Source organism: Anarhichas minor, unplaced genomic scaffold, assembly GCF_050575085.1.
Source record: "Anarhichas minor isolate MPS153535 unplaced genomic scaffold, ASM5057508v1 ptg000017l, whole genome shotgun sequence".
Taxonomy (NCBI): Eukaryota; Metazoa; Chordata; class Actinopteri; order Perciformes; family Anarhichadidae; genus Anarhichas; species Anarhichas minor.
This window is the reverse complement of record NW_027466463.1, coordinates 5,577,954-5,595,915: the sequence shown is the minus strand read 5'-3', so window position 1 is coordinate 5,595,915 and position 17,962 is coordinate 5,577,954.

Here is a 17,962-nt window from a genome sequence, read left to right as displayed (position 1 = left end):
AAGGGGATGACGGAAACTGAATTTTGAATGCTAATTTGTGGTACCGCTGTGTGATCACATCTCAAGACGCCGGTTCGGATGAAGGATTATAAATGGCAGAAAGCCAATATGTGACAGTCAAAGCTCCAGCCAGAGTTTACGCACTTTCATAGTCCGCAGGTAAGGCTGTGCTCGCAGTGGCCCGGTCGATATTCTCGTGGTTCAGAGGCCAAATTTATGCAGATGAAAGACACTAATTATGCCCATACCCATGTGGGGGAAGAATGACTGGGTTGCTAATGGGAAAATCAAAACACATTAAGGACAGCCAAATGATTTTATTTTTTCTTCAATGACTTCGCCTTCTCAGAAACAGATGGAGAATGGAGGGCAGAGAGAGAGAGGGATTAGCTGCACGGAGGAGAGGTTGAGAGAAATGCAACATGTTGAAGGATTTCATTTGGGCTAATTATGATTAATTCTGAATATGTCTGTTAGAAGACGGCCGGGTCTCATTACTATTCAGCCTGGGTTTTGTTTTTCTCACGCGGTGACAGTCGCGCTGCAGCTGTGAACAGAAAGCTTTGCGCTCGGAGGATTCCAAGTGTCCGTCATAGAGAGGATAAAAAACAGCACTGCTTGTGTGAGAAACCGTAGTGAAGGGTTAAACCAAGAGGAGACCCCACCAGGAGAATAGAGGGGAAAAATTAACAAATAGATATCACCATGAAACTTCCATTAATACAAATATTTTTTGTTTTATAAATTTCTTGAAATTCTATGTTTAAAGACGTAAATAAGGCATTAGGCTTATTATTGTCTTAAATATGTGCTAACTTTTATACATTTCCTGAACAGAAATCTCAACATTGGATAAAGCCAGGCTCAAAATCATTGTTTTATTTTGTTGACATATTAGAGTCAAAAGTTTTTACTCAGTGAATATTGGAAATCTCAATAAATCTGAAAATACTGTCAACAGCCATAAATTCTTTTTAAAATCAGGCTATGAATGATATGTGAACAAACCCCTCTGTAATAACCTTCAGAATAAAGAGAGGAATGAAAGTGTAAAGTTTGGTGTATGTAAGAGCTGCTGAAGTGGAGATTTCTGGCTCAGTCTGAGAAAAAACTCATTTAGAGAAAACGGCCTTCAAAGAGATTTTTTGCAAAATGATACATTTTGAAGACACTACAGGTGAAAAGGGAAAAGTTTTCTGAAATGTTATGTTTAAATATGCAAATGAGGCATTATCTAACTAACTTTATGTGGCTGCAAAAAGACAAAGTAGAAAATATTAAAATCAAATCTTTAATGTGTATTTTGGATGTTTTCTTTCCACTCGTCTGAAAGAAGACATGTCACGAAAGCAAAATAGCACAACATCTTTCAAATTGACTAGTGCATGAAAAAAAGATGTTTTTTTGCCTGAGGTGCCTTGCATTCAATTTGCATAATATATTTAATTCATCTTTGAGGTTGACATATCTGTAATATGAAGACAGTGTCAGTGTGTGCAAGAATACACAGAATTCCACCAAACTGCTGAAACTCTGAGAGCCGGTCAAAGTAACACTGATATCTTATAATCTTCACGTATGGCGTCTATTTGTAGCTTACGTTAGCCCTCCAACCGGAGGCTGTAAGGTCCGTTTTGATAGTTTGCTCATTGGCTCGGGCTTGCGAGACGAGGGAACGTTGCGGTTATTTTTGCTTCGTTGTGAGGGGAGCGTGCGGGCCACCCCAGGGGTGCAGTGCTTTAGTTGGCGACTGCGGCAGCTTGTGAAAGCCCAAGTTACAGGGCGTTGGTGGAGCACTGGGTCAGGGTGGTTCCCTGGGTATCAGACGCCTGGGCTGGGGGTTTGCACCTCTGAGTGAATTTGAGCTAACCGCTTACTGAAGGTCTATCTTCCGGAGCTGCATGCGCTCCTCCCGGCAAAGTGGCGGCGTGGAAGACAAGGCGAGGGTGCCAGCCCTTTTCTTGTTTATGCCACGTTGTGTTTAGTCCAATAAACAAACTATCAAAAGGTATACGAACTCTGTACCCTTAACGTGATTGACGAGTCTTCGTGGACTCTACAGTATCTTACTATGGTCTCTCGAGGTACAAGTGGTATTATAAGACAGGCGGCAAGTGATGCCACCTCAGTCAGTACGAGTTGTATAATGAGTATTAAAGTTATTGTATATTTTTTTACAGGTGCCTACTAGTAAACAGTGTTATGTTTATGTTTTTGTTTTTTCAAATATATATAATTAGATGCTTATAATTAAGCAGCTAAGTTAGCTGCTTAGCATGCTCATCGATATCTCTGCAACACGATACAAAGACGTCTTCCAAATGACATCAAACACTGTAACCGCTTTGCATTCTGTTGATGGTGTAAGTTTCTTATTTGAATGTTTCCAACTAAAATTCCGACCAGATCTTACACATTGCACATTTTAACAAAGGTGCTTTTGTTACCTAAACCTGACCACAGATGGGACTCAGATCTGGACCCTGGCTCCTGGTTTCACAGTCCTGCACATTCTCTGGCATCGATCCACCATCGATTGTGCATAAATTGCATATATTTTTTACTGATTATGCCAGGGAGGGAGTGGTGCACATGATGACAACGTTTTCATGATGTGCATGGAGAACGAAAAGCTACTTCTAGTTGCTCAAGTTACATTTGAAGACAACCGACTGACATAGTGAAGAGGGTAAAGAACAAAGCATGGTCATTTATCTAACCTCTGACCCCTGCTTCCCCTGGGCCTCTTAAACTCTAATCAAAAGGTCAAAATGACAGATACACAGTCAATAATTACCTGCAGTGTGGATGCAGGGACCTGTATTTAAAATTCAAGTGGCAAAACAATCACGTCCATTAAAAATACAAATTACAATTATGTTCAACAGAAATGCACTTTTCCATTTGACATGAAATGCTGAAGCCATTTGGACGGGCCGAGGCGAGCTGGTTAGCGTGCTTTTAGGCATTTTTAGCATGTTAGTTCTTTTTTTATTTTTACCTAAAATACTGGCCGTGTCTTACACATAACTTCTTAACAACATAACAACTTCGAGGCAAAGGATTTATCCCTTTTGGAGCGTGAATGTGAATATGGAATTCAATGCGAGTCTGGCTGCCGCTGGTGGCACCAAAGGAAAAGTGAGGGGTCACCAACACGTATTTGTTCAAAAATGACTTGCAAAAGAATAGAGTTGGACATTGGAGAAGGAATTCAAGTCTTTCCCTTCAGCGCTGCTCTTTCTCCGACAACACTCGTCAGGATGACATTTCAACATCTAAGCAGACATTTAGAAAGGGTTACAAACATCAGACTGTCCCAAGTACACACGTTCTCTGAGGTTTGACTGCCGGCTGTCAGTTCACGAAAAACAATTCCCCTGACTCCATTCAAACTGAGCCCTTTTTGATCAAATTCTCCGCAGTTAACGCGCTCAAACTTCAGCCATGCGAATCAGAGTGTCCGTCAGAAAGAGATTACCTGATAACCATAATACCTTCTCCATCCATCAGCAAATGACGGAGGGACTTTAAAAATATCCACCTTTGCTGGCAATACTTATCAGCTTACTGCCACTAATGGGAATTGTTCCATCATCACGCAAATGGCTCCATCAAGTGATGTGAATATTTTATCACCAAAATGGAAATGTGCATTTCTGTGGAGCATAATTGTAATTTCTTATCTGTTTTTTAATGGGACGCGATTCTTTTGCCACTTGAATTTTAAATAAAGGTCCCCACTTAAGAGTTTAAGAGGCCCAGGGGAAGCAGGGGTCAGAGGTTAGATAAATGACCATGCTTCACCACATTTGTCCCAGAAACATGCTTTGTTCTTCACCCTCTTCACTATGTCAGTCGGTTGTCTTCAAACGTAATTTGAGCAACTAGAAGTGGCTTTTCATTCTTGATGCACACCATGAAATCTTTGTCATCCTGTGCACCACTCCCTCCCTCCCTGGCATAATCAGTAAAACATATAAAGGATTGATTGTGGATCGATGCCAGACATCGTGCAGGACTGTGAAACCAGAAGCCAGGTTCCACATCTGGGTCCCGTCTGTGGTCAAGTTTAGGTAATGAAGCACTTTGGTTAAAAGGTGCAATGTGTAAGATGTGGCCTGAATTTCAAATGTCTATGTATTGTGCTGCAGAGATACAGTATCTACTGAAATGAGCATGCTAACCAGCTAGCCACGGCACGTCCTGTCTTGTGATGCCACTTGTACTTTGGGATGGCGACAGTGAGTCACTGTAGCCTCCAGTCAGTCCTCATTCCAACGTGAGAGGACCGATAACTCGCCCAGAGGGCTTGTCAAATCAGATTGAAAGTACAGGGTCCGTAAATTAATTGATACTTTGTTTATTGGATTAAATCCCAAATTGCAGAAACGAGAAGACAACTTGAGATTTCTATTTCATCCTCCCCTGACGCCAGGAGACTTCTCCAGGGAAAGCCGACCTGTCCGTACGGGTGGGATTAAGAGGAATAAGGTGTATGAAGGGGGCTGGCAGCAGTCACAGCCAAACAAATCAGCTCCTCCCTCTCCCCTACCGCATACTGGCACATTTATAATGAAGAAGAGAACACACGGTTTCACAAGAGGGGAGTGATGTTTGTGTTCCAGGAGGAGCAGAGCCAGAAAGCATGAAGTGTCTGAAATACACAACACCCCCCAAATATGAGCACTCAAAACATTACAAAAATAACTTTACCAAAAGCCTCATCAACCATATTTCCCATAAGTATGTGCTCTCTATGGCTCTGGCCTGTATAGCTGCTTATTAAATCATTAATAAGGTTGCATTATCCTGCGAACTGTCAGTAAATGTTGACCTGGCTTAAAATGCAGGAGGACATAATCACTTTTCCCTGACCTTCGGAGACAGCAATGCATTTTCTAGTTAATAGTTTGGCTTTATTTGAACATGTATGTAAGCTGTAAGGTGTGTGTGGGGGGGGGATACTTTCTTATCCAGAAATACATGGACAGAATATAAAAAAGGGGGATTCTAGCACATAAACGTATACAGCGAGTTACGAATCTGGACTCCAGAACTCCCTTTTAGTCATCTTTCAAAAGCCATCCGTAAAATGAAATCAGGAATATGTCGTTCATTCAACATTTGCTTTTTAATTCTTGCCACATGATATACTATTCATACAAATATTAAAAGTACTAGATTGTTTTTTTTTTTTATTGCTGATTCTGATGCTTTAATTATGAAAGTAAATTGCTAAATAAACTAAGACTAGGACGCTCTTTTAACAATGATGTCACTCTTTGTTGAGTGTGATAAATAGATGCCTTTTAAACGCACTGGGGCCTTCAGTAAGGTTTCACGAATAAGTGCTTTCAGTCCACGTGTGGAGATGAAGTGGCTTCCCGTTACTTTGAAAATCCGAGGTTGTTCCAGATGGCGTTACATTTAGATGGTGGGGATTTTGTGTAAAATTTCCACCAGGCTGTCAGAGACGACTTTTCTGAATTGCCTCCCGGCATGAGTTGCATATTGCGATGTTCTATGAGGAGAAAGTGTGTGTGTGTGTGTTCCATAAATAAAACGTACAAAAAAATCCTTGTGGGCAGCGTTGCAAGAAAGGTGGCTTTCCTGTGAACACATATTTGAAAACTCCACCCACTCACCATTTGGCGGTTATAGACTGCACTTGAAGTGATCGTTCGCGGGTTTATTTCTGACAATAGCTCTGATGCTGTGAGACCAACGCGAGGTGTGGAACGTCACATGCACACAAAGTACAAACATGTATCACCGGTTTGAAGAGTTCTGTGTGCAGAGAGAACCTCAGTCCACAAGCGTCTGGCCGCGGTTTTGTTCTCATCGGTGCGACAAAGCTGGCGACAAGCTTTCCCTTTCCCTTTAGATCACAAGGTGACACTGATTGATGCAGAGCTAAGTTTTAAAAGCCGGCACACCTGCCCCTAATACCCCGCATTTAGTCTGATTAAAGAGTCCAAACAGATTACCTGTTTAGAACCTCACAACACAAAAGGCCTAATCTGGGATAAGAGGGCAGAACACGATTGTGACAAGCCGCTGCTGCCGGTCACCCCGGGTCAACCTGACAGGAGCAGCTTTCACACCCTGCACACTGTCACATATTTGACCTTTGGCCTTTTTCTCTGCTTTCGATAAGCAGCCGAGCCTCAGCAGAGAATGAATGACACCGACTGGATCTGATAGATTAGAGGCAGGTTACTTCTGAGCGCTGTCCTTCAAGCTTCATTTATTAAAAGTTTGAGCATATTTTCTGTTTTATGTAGATTGTTTTCTGTAACTAGGATAATTAGTATTCTCACGAAAGTAACTAGTTCCATTGAAAATGGACTGATTGTAGTAACTTCAGAATACATACATATATATATACATATAATTATATATTTGCTTCATGTCATGTACTGCGTGTCAGCATGTAGTTTTGTCATATATCCCTGTGTGAACCAAGTAATTTTTTTGTTGTAGTAGTACCAGTAGTACTTTTGTTGCCTAAACCTAACCAAGTACGATTGTTGCGTTTTTGTTTTACTTCAATTTGATGTTTTTTTTTACTTACCAAATATTTTTGTCACATTTTTTGTTTTGTTTCGAGTTACAACATTAACCAGCTCTTTGAAACTGTTTAAAACTGCGATTGTGTTAAAATTACATCTCGGCACCAAGTAAATAATTGAACCTTTTAGGTGAGGCAACAAAATCACTTGGTTAGGTTTAGGGAAAGAGAAAGGAACAAAAGGATGTCCATCCTGCAGTAGATTTGCCATTCGTCACTGACTCTTCCATCAGTCTACAGGTCGCTCCCCGACCCAGAGATCTCTGTGAGAACGTAAAATTGAAGTCACCAAAAAAACATTGGTGGCAATATGCCACATGCGAAACATTAACAATAGCAGTTCTGTCTCTGAAAAGTCCGCTCTGGAGCGACCGGCTTGATCTGTACGAGTCGAGACGATGCCGCACGGATTGGGGTCAGGGGCGATGCGAGCCAAGCACAAATCATGCTGACATGCGGTACATGACATGAATCGACGTGTTTATCCCTGTTAACCCTGGGATCGATGAGAACCTATGCAACGGCGGCAGCCGAGCTCTCTCCTGATGGTCGAGGTTCCAGAGCGCGAGGGGCTGAGCGGAACGCTTAATGTATCCAGTGGCTGGGGAGTTAACAAAAAACATCTCCAAACATCCATTGACTCGCTTCTCGCTCACACACACACACACTCGTCCCACAGCATGAGGTCGTTATTGCAGTGAAGTCCACATATTGAGTGTTCAGCGGCCCTGCTGTGCAGTGGATGGGAGTGGAGTGCAGTGTGCATCTGGGCACTTAACCTCTGCTAACTTGGACACCACAGCTTACAGACACACTGAATACTTTGCACAGCCATAGAAAAAGGCTGTAACATACATTCCGAGGTCAGAACAGGTGGACCTGCTCCGCCGCGTGGATCTTGTAGAAACGAGTAGCCTTAATGTATCATTTGATTCACCGACAGCATACAGATGTGTTGCTATCCCGTGGAAGCCTTTGACTTGTGTTTTTTACCCCCCTTTTTAGCGAGCTTGCCTTGTACAGCTTGATGAATTTCTATAATATTTTTATTTCATGCTTGATCCGTAGCATTCTTTTGTGTAAAGGGCACACGAAACCTTTTTTCAACCTTATTCACGTATTTTTGCTCCATCACAGCTAGAGCCAGATATATAACTGATACTGACACAGCGTTGGTTTTGTAAACAAAAACTCTGACGAAAAATATTTGTCGACGACCTCTTTTTCTACAACGTAAACAATATAAAGTTATATTTGAAAATGTGAACTATGAAGAAATGTATTACATTTTTCGTCAATGAATGGAAACTAAACAAGGTCAGTTTACAACGCGGTGAAAAAAACGCTCTCCTGTAAGTTATAATCATTAAACAACGTTGATTTAATAAAAAACGAAATCTGTAACGTTACCCAGTCTTACAGTAATATAGACCTGTGTCATTTCAGACCCCCCCACCCCCTCAGTGTACCGTGAAATCATGGCTCCCCTTGTTCAGATGTGATCCGCGGTCTACAAACTGAGTTTATTTATTATTAAATAATCACAGCAATACATCTGAAATCTTTTTTTTTTTATCTTTAAATAGCTCAAAGAGATTTTTGGATATTCACCCCCTTGTCATGTGGGGAGGTGACAAAATCTCCATGGTCCTAACATTCCTTCCCAGACTGCAGGATTCAGCCAATGAATCCCTCCTGATGTACTCCATGGAAGACGATGCCAAAGCACTGAAGTGCACTTTAAAAACATAATGTGTCTGCCTCCTCTCCTTTTCCCCCCTCGGGCCAAGCACTAATTAAATAAACCCTGGGGATAATTTAGTTCGTTCTAACCCAACAGCAATTAACAAAAAAGTACTGTAAAACCTACAGTTCACCCTGCGGGGGAAACTTACCTGAGCTGACTTTAAAAGTACACCGTGTCGAATGTTTGCAGACTCTGGTTTTTACAGTTACCGGGATGTTTTTAGCCTCGGGACGAATACGGTTATTGTTAAAATAGAACCTTTCTTGTCAATTTTTGAGAAATATACAGAACACTGCTGAATACATTGACATGTCAGACAGCCAGTGATAGGACTAACAGCATCTGCTGGTAGGGGACTTCAAAGCATTGTGAATAAGGGATCCCGGTACCCCCCCTGAATTCATTGGCGCCCATGGGTTTCTCTGGCCTCAATGACAACCGTGTATGAAGTCACTTAAAAAGGTGCAATGTGTAAGATATGGCCAGACTTTTAGTTTAAAACCATGAGGGGAGATGATCTCAACCCACAGTCTGCAGTTTACTTGCGGACTTCCTGTTTTCATAACATCTTGATTTCACTCCGTCGCGCTGCTTGACTTCAATTCTTAGTTCAGTCAGGAACACTCTCTTCATAGATTGTTTCACCATTTATTGCAACAAATGGAAATACAGTTAAACATGGTGCCGATGGCTCCGCTCTTTAAATGCTCCCCGGATTAGCCAGCAGCTACCAAGCCAAAACGGGGATTACCGAGCATCAACCCCCCCGGGTTTACAGGAATGAGCCAGAAGTATATTTTTTAAATACATTTCAACCATTTGCTATGCGAGATGAATGCTGAATTGAAAAAGGGTGGAGGCTGGGGTGGAGGAGGCAAAGCTTTGCCAGCAGTACGGTCTGTAACAGCATTGGTGTAGAAAGAATGAGTGAGGAGGGAGTCATATTTAAATGAGCCTCCTTGAAGTGAGAGTGGAATGTGATTGGTGTGTGGCCGATTGGAAGCTATGATTCAATCGGCTGGCTGTCAGCAGGTTACAGGTGGGGGCGTATGACTTCCGTGTCAAAGCTTCATTTTTAACACATTACAGAAAATCTGCAATGTTTTTTCTTTCTTTCTTTCCCAAGTTCCACCATGGCGATGGCAGAGCATGAAGATGCTGCAGCTGGTATCTCCCGTGAACTTTGCTACATTTTTGTTTTAATTTGATTCCTGTTAATTTTTTGCGTAGCACACGACAGAGACACACTCGTCAACGCCGATAAAGTGCAGCGAGCCTTGAGACGATCAGCAAAAGACAGTATCTCCCCACCGCCAGACCAGCCGGACCAAAAACGCCACCGAAAGCGGGAGTCGACCGCCCCCAGGAGGAGAGGGAGCAGAGCCGAGATTGGAAGCTAAGCAAACCCAGCTAGGACCTAAGGTAACTCCACTACCCTAGCCTGCTCCTGGCTAATGTCCGGTCGCAGGAAAATAAGATGGATGACACGAGACTGACTCTGCAATAGGAGGTTTACAGAGACCTGGCCACAAAAACACACGAGAACGATAAAGAAGCAAGACAACGGTGCATTCAAGTGCTCCTGGGATGGTCCTAATCCCCAACGCTACAGAGATGATGTTGAGTTGTATACCTTACAACTCGTCAGCTGTTTCAGTTGTTCCCACTTTAGGGGGCTTTTGCGTGAATTATATTTTTGGGAACTATTTATCCTGATTATCCCAAAATGCCACAAATTGGCAAGCGTTGTGAGGCGTTATAATGACTTATTATTCACATATACATATAATAGCTTTGTGATTTATGTAACTGCAACGGATGGCACTTCAGCATTGTTGAATTTTAAAGAGTCATTATGTAACAACAAGTCCTTATATAACACTCATGCCACAGCGATGGATAAAAAAAAAAGAATCAGGAGACCGTTCCATGAGGTAAACAAACGGGTGAATGAAGTCCGACTGAATCCTGTAATTGGACATCGGCAGCAGCAGCGCGTGTCAAAACCCAAACTCTACATTCCAAACTGGGAAATATACTTGTGCTCTGATTTTTTGATAACATGTCTCATCAGTCTCTCTGCGTTTTCTCTGCAGCCTGCGGACCCTATTTTCATGCACAATCCTAGTCGCAGCTGAAAACGCCATCTGTTCCTGAGGCCTACCAATCCCCCCCCCTGTGGCATGTTATGCCCTTTACCCCAACATACACACTGTATACAGCAGGCCCCTATGCAAGCACCCAGTCATCTGTATGCACCGGCTCAGCCTCAGAGTCGACTCTGTCGAGCGTCGGCCTTCACAGCTCCCTGAGGTGGAACTGCCTCCCTTCCCTCAGGATATGCACTGCGCAATACTCTTGTGTGTGGTGTGATGTGAGTGCGTGTTGTATATCCGTGCCTCCTTTTTTAAATTTTTAAAAAATGGAATGGCATTGTTATGCTCTGTGGTGAAATTGGATCCACAATGGGAGTTCAGGAGGGGCTTCACCCAGGCTGTTACTTTGTGGATTTGTGGTGTGGCTGGTCTACTGTACTGTTTGTCTGCATAGGTTTTGTACTTTCTTTCTCATTTGGTGCCTATTGTTGTTTTGTTAAGTTAGCTCTTTGCAAGTGTCAGAGACTGTAATTTCCCCACTTCCTGCTATAAATGACAATGTTGATTTTTTTTATTTTGGTAGTAATGCATGCATCCGCTGTTTCAAAAACAGGTTGTTCTTGGTGTCACTAGTGGCAGTAGCCAGCCTATGTAAAACTTGGATATCATATTTCGCATTAGCATATTTACTTCTGCAAAACCGCTGATAACGTTCAATGAGGGCATTTTTTTAATGTCACAGATGATTTCTATATAATGTCTGTGCATGCCAGCAATGGGATGGTTAATGTTCAAAAGTGGGACATATCGTGCTCGTGTTTGTATCACACATTTGGTTTCTACTAGAACATGCCGACATGCTCTAATGTTCAAACTAGAATTACCGCCTCGTGGTTGTAGGCTCCCCTTAAGACAGTTGTGTTGAAATGTCTTAATTAGTGAACTAATATTTGAGTTATGGCAAATAAAACGTGTGTTGTGAGGTCAGTGACCCTTTGACCACCAAATAATAATCCAAGTCCAAGTGGACGTTTGTGCCAAAATTTGAAGAAATTCCCTCTTCCCTGAGACATTGCTCCAGGAGAATGCATTGGACGTACATAGCGTTCACCTTACAGGTTTAATAAAAACACAGATACAATCCAGGGTTTTATTCATGTCAATGCCATCAAATACCCGGAGTGGCCCTTTAACATTATCCTCATTAATGCTTTGCTGTAATTAACAAATGTTATGTTATCACTCAAATGTGCAGTTGACTTCACTGTTTATGTTTGCTGCCCTTTTTATTGACATTATCATCACGAGGGTCGCTTATGGAAAAAACGTGTACACAGAAAATAATAACAATTCGTTAATAACAAGTCCATTTACACCTCATGACAGTCTGCTCCATTATCCACCCGAGGCTATTATTGTATATAAGCTGCATTTATGTGTCTCTGTATGGCATTAGCGGACAAAACAACCTTTCAAAATACCATAATTATTCATAAACACACTTGTATAACTCAATTTGTGACGAAGTGTGGAAACTGTTTGATTGCCTGAGCGGGAGGCTCAATCATAACCTCATATTCTCCCCGTTTCTCGAGCTTAGAGCTGAGGTGAGCTCCCGTGGCTGCCACTCAAATCTCCGATTATGGCGTGCCATGGTGTAAATTGAAGGTATAAACTGAAGCGTCATGTGAAGGAGAGGTGACATCAATATCCTGCTATCCTTAGCTGTCACTTAAAAGCTTCAACAGTGTGCATGAGAAAAGCATGCGTGTGAGTGAACTAAAGGTTCTGATACGATCTTTATCACATCACACAAGCGTTAACTTCGGTTTATTGTGTCTGGTTTGGTTATGATGGCTGTGATGTGACGGTCTTCGACAACAAAGTCAAAACTGAGGGGAGCGGTTGTTTTATTTAAATCTGCTTTAATCTTTATTTCCATATTAACAGTGGATCGAATGGCGATGTTAGCGTGAAAGATGTTATTACTGAGACACTCAAAACCCACAGAGAATTAGTGGTGCAACGGATCATAAAAGACTCACATTTCGGAGTGTTCCACGTATCGGGGTCACGGATCACGGATCTGATCAGCACAAAATAAAAAAAGAAACACTGTGTATAACTTTGTTATAGTAATTTGTAGTGGTTGTTTTCTTCATAAAAACACAATTCAAATGATCGGAAGATAAAAGATGCTATTTTCATTGATTAAAACAAGTCTCATCATTACTAGTTTTAATGATATATTATAAGCCACTTAGAGCTAGTGTAAACAGCTCATACATCATCTCTAATATCTATTTATGTTGCTGTGAAAACATCTTCAAACAACTGGATTCATTTGAGTCTCTCACCAACACTACATTTTAAGAGATAATGTGAACATATCACGATAATGTTATAACTTACCTTCGCCCAATACTCATTTTCACTGAGCAGAGCCTGAACGCATCATAATGTAAGTGAACAGAACCTTCATTAGCCGTTGGTGGTACTGCCACGGTAACACAGAACGGTTGTTTACAGTGTAACATTATTAGAGATCGGCAAATAGAAAAGCAGAAATGCTGATGTCCTGTTGGAGTATTGGCGGATAACGATCATCGCTAAAACTTTTTTTCACACTGGGATGGTTGAACTGTGTAATTAATCCGCCGAACCGCGAAGAGGGATCCGTATGGATCACGCATTGTGAATGGTCAGCCACTAATATAAATATATAATATTTCTTTTTTGCCATTTAGCAGAATAGCCCATTTATAAAAGAACCATTTCAAGTTCAAGTGTGTTGCTTGCAACCTGAGTTTGAATAGCTCTCTTCTTACCTGAGCTTTAAGCTCCTGTTCAGAGCTGGCATTAACATGGGCGATCCAATCACAAGTGGACAGCTGTATGTATGTCATTAAAATGCGTCTCTCCACATGCCTCTGGGGTGACCTGATGTACATCATTTCCGTTTGCAAAGATCAAATGCGATGTTGCTTTTAACCAACCATCAATGTCATCGATGAAAGAGTTTTGAAAGCCGCCACAGCTTCTTTGTTTCTGGCAAATCCAGCTCGCTGATATTAAATGTTGTACTGACGTTAATGTCGTACCCTTCCGCTGATGTTTTAATGCAAAGAGCACACACTTTAAATCTACTGTATGCGTCAAGGCCGAGTGTGAGAGGCGGAATATTTTCTTTAGAGTCGCACACTCAAAACACATTTGTGCCCAAGGAGCCACGGAATGGAAGTTCCCTTGTCAGTGGTTTATTGAACGCACTTCAAGGTGTGATGCTGGCTGGAAAAAACAACCCAGTCCATCTCAACCAGAGCTTATTAATATTGCGTTAAAGGCCAACTCTGTGAGCAACCCATTTACCCGCTAGGCATCAGTTCCACCCCATTTAAGATGACTTCACGGAGGGCTGAGGCATCTTGTTAAAGCCCCTGTCTAATTGTTCATTAGTAACGATACTCCGAGCACCTGTCTCACTGTGACAGCTTCATTTAGTGCACGTCTACATGCATCACACGTGTTGTCAAAAAGAAGAGAGTTGAGATCCCAGGAAAGCTGCCTTAAATGAAGGAATACAGTTCGATATGAAAGTAGGCTAAAGGGACACAAAGCATATACTTATAGTTAAAGGATGAAATCTAGTAATCATTTTAAAGCAAGTGTGTATAACATAAGAATTATGAAGTGATTAAACAAATGTAAAACTGATAATAATAATGTATGTGTAACTGAGTAAAGTGAAGTCTGTGTGTGTGGAAAGAGCTGATGTAAGCAGGGTGGGGGCCTTAAAGGCTGAGATCATAACAGATGTTGGGGTGTTGTCCGAACACATCCACGGGTGTAACCTGAAACACGCTCGAACATTGAGGAAGTGAGAGCATCCACAGAGGGAAGTTAGGTGTGTCTAGCACACACACACACACAGAAAGTTAGGGTGTTGTTCGCAGCACACACACATAATCAATGATGTCATGTAAATCACATGCCGAGTGAGGGAGTGTTGGGGAGGAGGGGGGAGAGAGAGCTCAAGTGTTATAAAAAGAGAGACTTGCAAACAGCAAGACGGGATTCAACGCGGGAGCCACCCAAGTGCTCCACGGAGGAAGAACACTGGACCTCGACAGCCGCATCGGAGAACTTCGTCTCTGTTCACGGAAAGAAGACAGCCGTTCCGGGACAAAGATTGAAAGACGGAGATTTTCCTCTCCCCCCTGTTTGACTTTAACAACCGGACAACAGATGGACGCAGCCGCCCTAAAGACTTTGTACTGAGCCTGAGGGATCGCTGAACGGACTTCGTTGGCCGCGCAGGAGGAGCCGAAGGTCAGGCCTGGCCTTCGCTCCTAAAAACCCCAAAAGGACTTTTTACCACATCAAGAATCCAGCTCCACCGAGCCGCCTCGGCATCGAAAATGAATGAGTATAACCTAAGAAGAAATTGTAACCTGTTCGAATCAAGTGTAGTATTATTTTATGTGAGCTGTAGCTGTGCCCCTGCTAATATAATCTGCATTTAAAGTAAATTTCTCAAGAGAATTAATTTGCTGAAGTAGTAGAAGTTCCTCGTGGCCGTAAAAGGTTAAATCTATTGTATGATTAACAACAAGAGTTCTTAATGGTTATCCTAGTGACCGGTCCACTTAAACAGTCCCTTACGGTTTTAGTTGTAATCCTAGCCGTTAAAACCTAACCTGGCAATTTACCAAGAGCCCGGATCCAGAAGAGGAAAGCTGCCATAAATGACGCGACTAGGTAGAAGCGCCCGGCCAGGGTGGCCCCTCGGCCGAGTGCACGTTACCAGAGGAAGCAGGGTAGACGTCAGGAGTAACGGTAGTTAGCAGAGCCAGGCGAGTTTCCTCGACAGAACACCAGCTCGACAATCTTTTAATAGAGAGCTGAGTCAGTAGGTAGCCCCGTATCGGGCCAGAGAACCCCCGGATCTAACACGTGGCACCCGAATAGGGACACGTGTTAGAGCGTGTTAGATCCGGGGGTTCTCTGGCCCGATACGGGGCTACCTACTGACTCAGCTCTCTATTAAAAGATTGTCGAGCTGGTGTTGGGTTTTAATCTTGCGGGTCGCCTAGTTCCTTGAACTCCCCCAAGCAGGCTTGGGAGATCCATGGAGTAGGTCTCGCCTGCGTGGAGATCTGCGGTGGCAGGTCCGTTGTCTGGTTGTGACAGCTGGAGCTGAAGCACGGAGGCGAGTCTGGGTCAGTCTGAACAACCCTTCCCCTCAGGAGTCGATGATATAGCACTGAGGGGTGGTGTCCTATTCTTTCGTCCAGCCCTCTCCACACCCATCTGTAGTAGGTGACTACCAGCGACGCTGGCTGTGGGAGTGGCCCGATGCAGTCACCATCGTCATTCGCGCGCCAAGTCAGCCGTTTGTACCCCTCCTTTTGTTCCGGTGAAATATAGTTTCTGACTTGGGCGAGTGCTGCGAATAGGGGCTCTCCGTCTTCCGTTTGGAGCTCCGTTACTTTTGCCCATAGGTCGGAGTGATTTTGCTGGAGGTGCATCCAATTTCTGACCTTGGTATATGGCATATGAATCATCCGTAGGTCTGGGTTCGGGTTTGGCGGGCCTGGACTAGGCAGGCAGTAACTGACAGTATGTAACCGCATCTCGTGATTCTCAATGACACAACGTTCTTTGTTTTTAACGTGTAGAGCCGTTCGGTGCCGCATAATTGGGCTGTTGTCCAAATCACCTCTTCACCCAGCCAAATATCAACATATTCTTCTTGCAAATGATCAGCGTAGTTGGGCCCCCACCTTCATTTTAGATGTTTTCCTTGTACTATTAGGTGAGTGGTGTTCAAGATCCAGGGAGACGAGGCAGGACAACAGGGGACCGGTTGTGTCAACATGACTAAGATTCTGTCATACTGGAGATCCAAGCCGTTCCGTATAGTCCTACGCAAGTCTCTCTTCCCTGGTATCCGTAGGTCTGGGGATCGTTGATATTCGCCATTGCTGCAGAAATATGCTCCGGATCCACAGAAACCTTTTCTGTATGCAAAATCTCTCCTTGGTTTGTCGAGGTAGATTCTTTCGTTTGGCAATTTAATATAGGGTCTTACTGGTGTTTTGGGAGCAGAGGAAAGCCTTTTCTGTTTCTGTCCTTGTTTGTTTTTTTGGTTTGGGTGCGACATTGCAACAATCAAATTCCTTTTCTTCACTTATGTTTCTACTCGCTCTTGCTGCGATCTCTTCCACCACCAGAGCTCGGTTTGCGGAACGTCTTCCGGGCCCAGGCTCTTAAACCTTTAGACCCCATACGTGGTTCCGGAGGAGGCCACGCCTCATCCGCTCTGGTTAGAACAACCCCGATGGAGAATACGCTGACGAATGGGACCATCACGGTCTTCACCGTCACCATCACGCGCATTTTTTGCTCCGGCCATGTGGGTGTGGCCGCTCTAGTCGCCCATGAACCTGGTATTTGCATGGTTCCGTCTCTTTGCCACCTCTCCGGGGTGACTGTAAAGATCTTACTTTTTTCTTTCGCCCTGGCTCCTGTATGTCCGAAGGCATCCAGGTTTGTGATTTTATAGTGAAGATTCGTGCCTCGGGCTCCTTCTTCTCTTGGCACCACGGCTAGTTCCTGTATTTGGGCAGTGGAATCGCAGAAAACTTCCTCGATCAACCGGTTCCAGGAAGTAAGCTCCCAGGGCCCCATCCAGCCCTGAGTTATTGCCATGTCTCTGCGGCAATCTGGTAAGTTCGCTGCCACCGAGCAATACCCTGGTTCGTCAGGGTCGCGATAAACCCTGAAGGCCGAAGGGATTTGCACTGCAGCCAGGGGTGGGTAGCTGACCTCTGCCTGGGCTGGGCTGTATGGCCAATTTCTCCACACCGACTCTCTCCACGTTCCCCTAGGTATAGCTCCCTGCCTCCCGCTGGCCTCCAGCGGTTCTTCATCCGATGGGTCCAGAGATGGTGCAGAGGGTACCCCGGGCTCTTCATGAACTGTTTCAAGAGGAGTCTCAGGAGCCCGCGAGTCCCATGAGGCGGGTGCCAGGGTCTGCAGGGGCTCAAGGAACTTTCTCACCTGCCATCCCTCTGCGGCACCAGCCTGCACCATTTTTCCGCTTTTTTGGAGAAGGGCGCATGATCCACAGGGGTGTAGCCGTTCTCCGTCCCATTGGCAGAAGCAGTCCCTAAGGTTCAACCTTACTCCTTGTAGATCCCACTGGGTGATGATGGTTACCCTGGACAACGTTGCCACATGGCACATGCCACATACGTATGCATCCATAACCTTCACCGGCTTATGGTGCATGTTGTTAAACTCTCTTCTTCTCCCGGTAACCCGAACCGGTTTCTGGTTCCCGGGTCCCTCCCATTGAACGGCTAGGATGGTCGGCAGCATGCAGACTACGCAGTCGTTCTTTGGTTCTCTCCATTTTATCACCTCTTTTTCTCCGGAGATGAATCCTCTCTTTGCATACTCCAACTTCTTCAGGGCTCTGCCTACCCAGATCCCCGTAGTACTCCTTCTCATGGTAACCACCCCTTTGACATTGGCCACTCT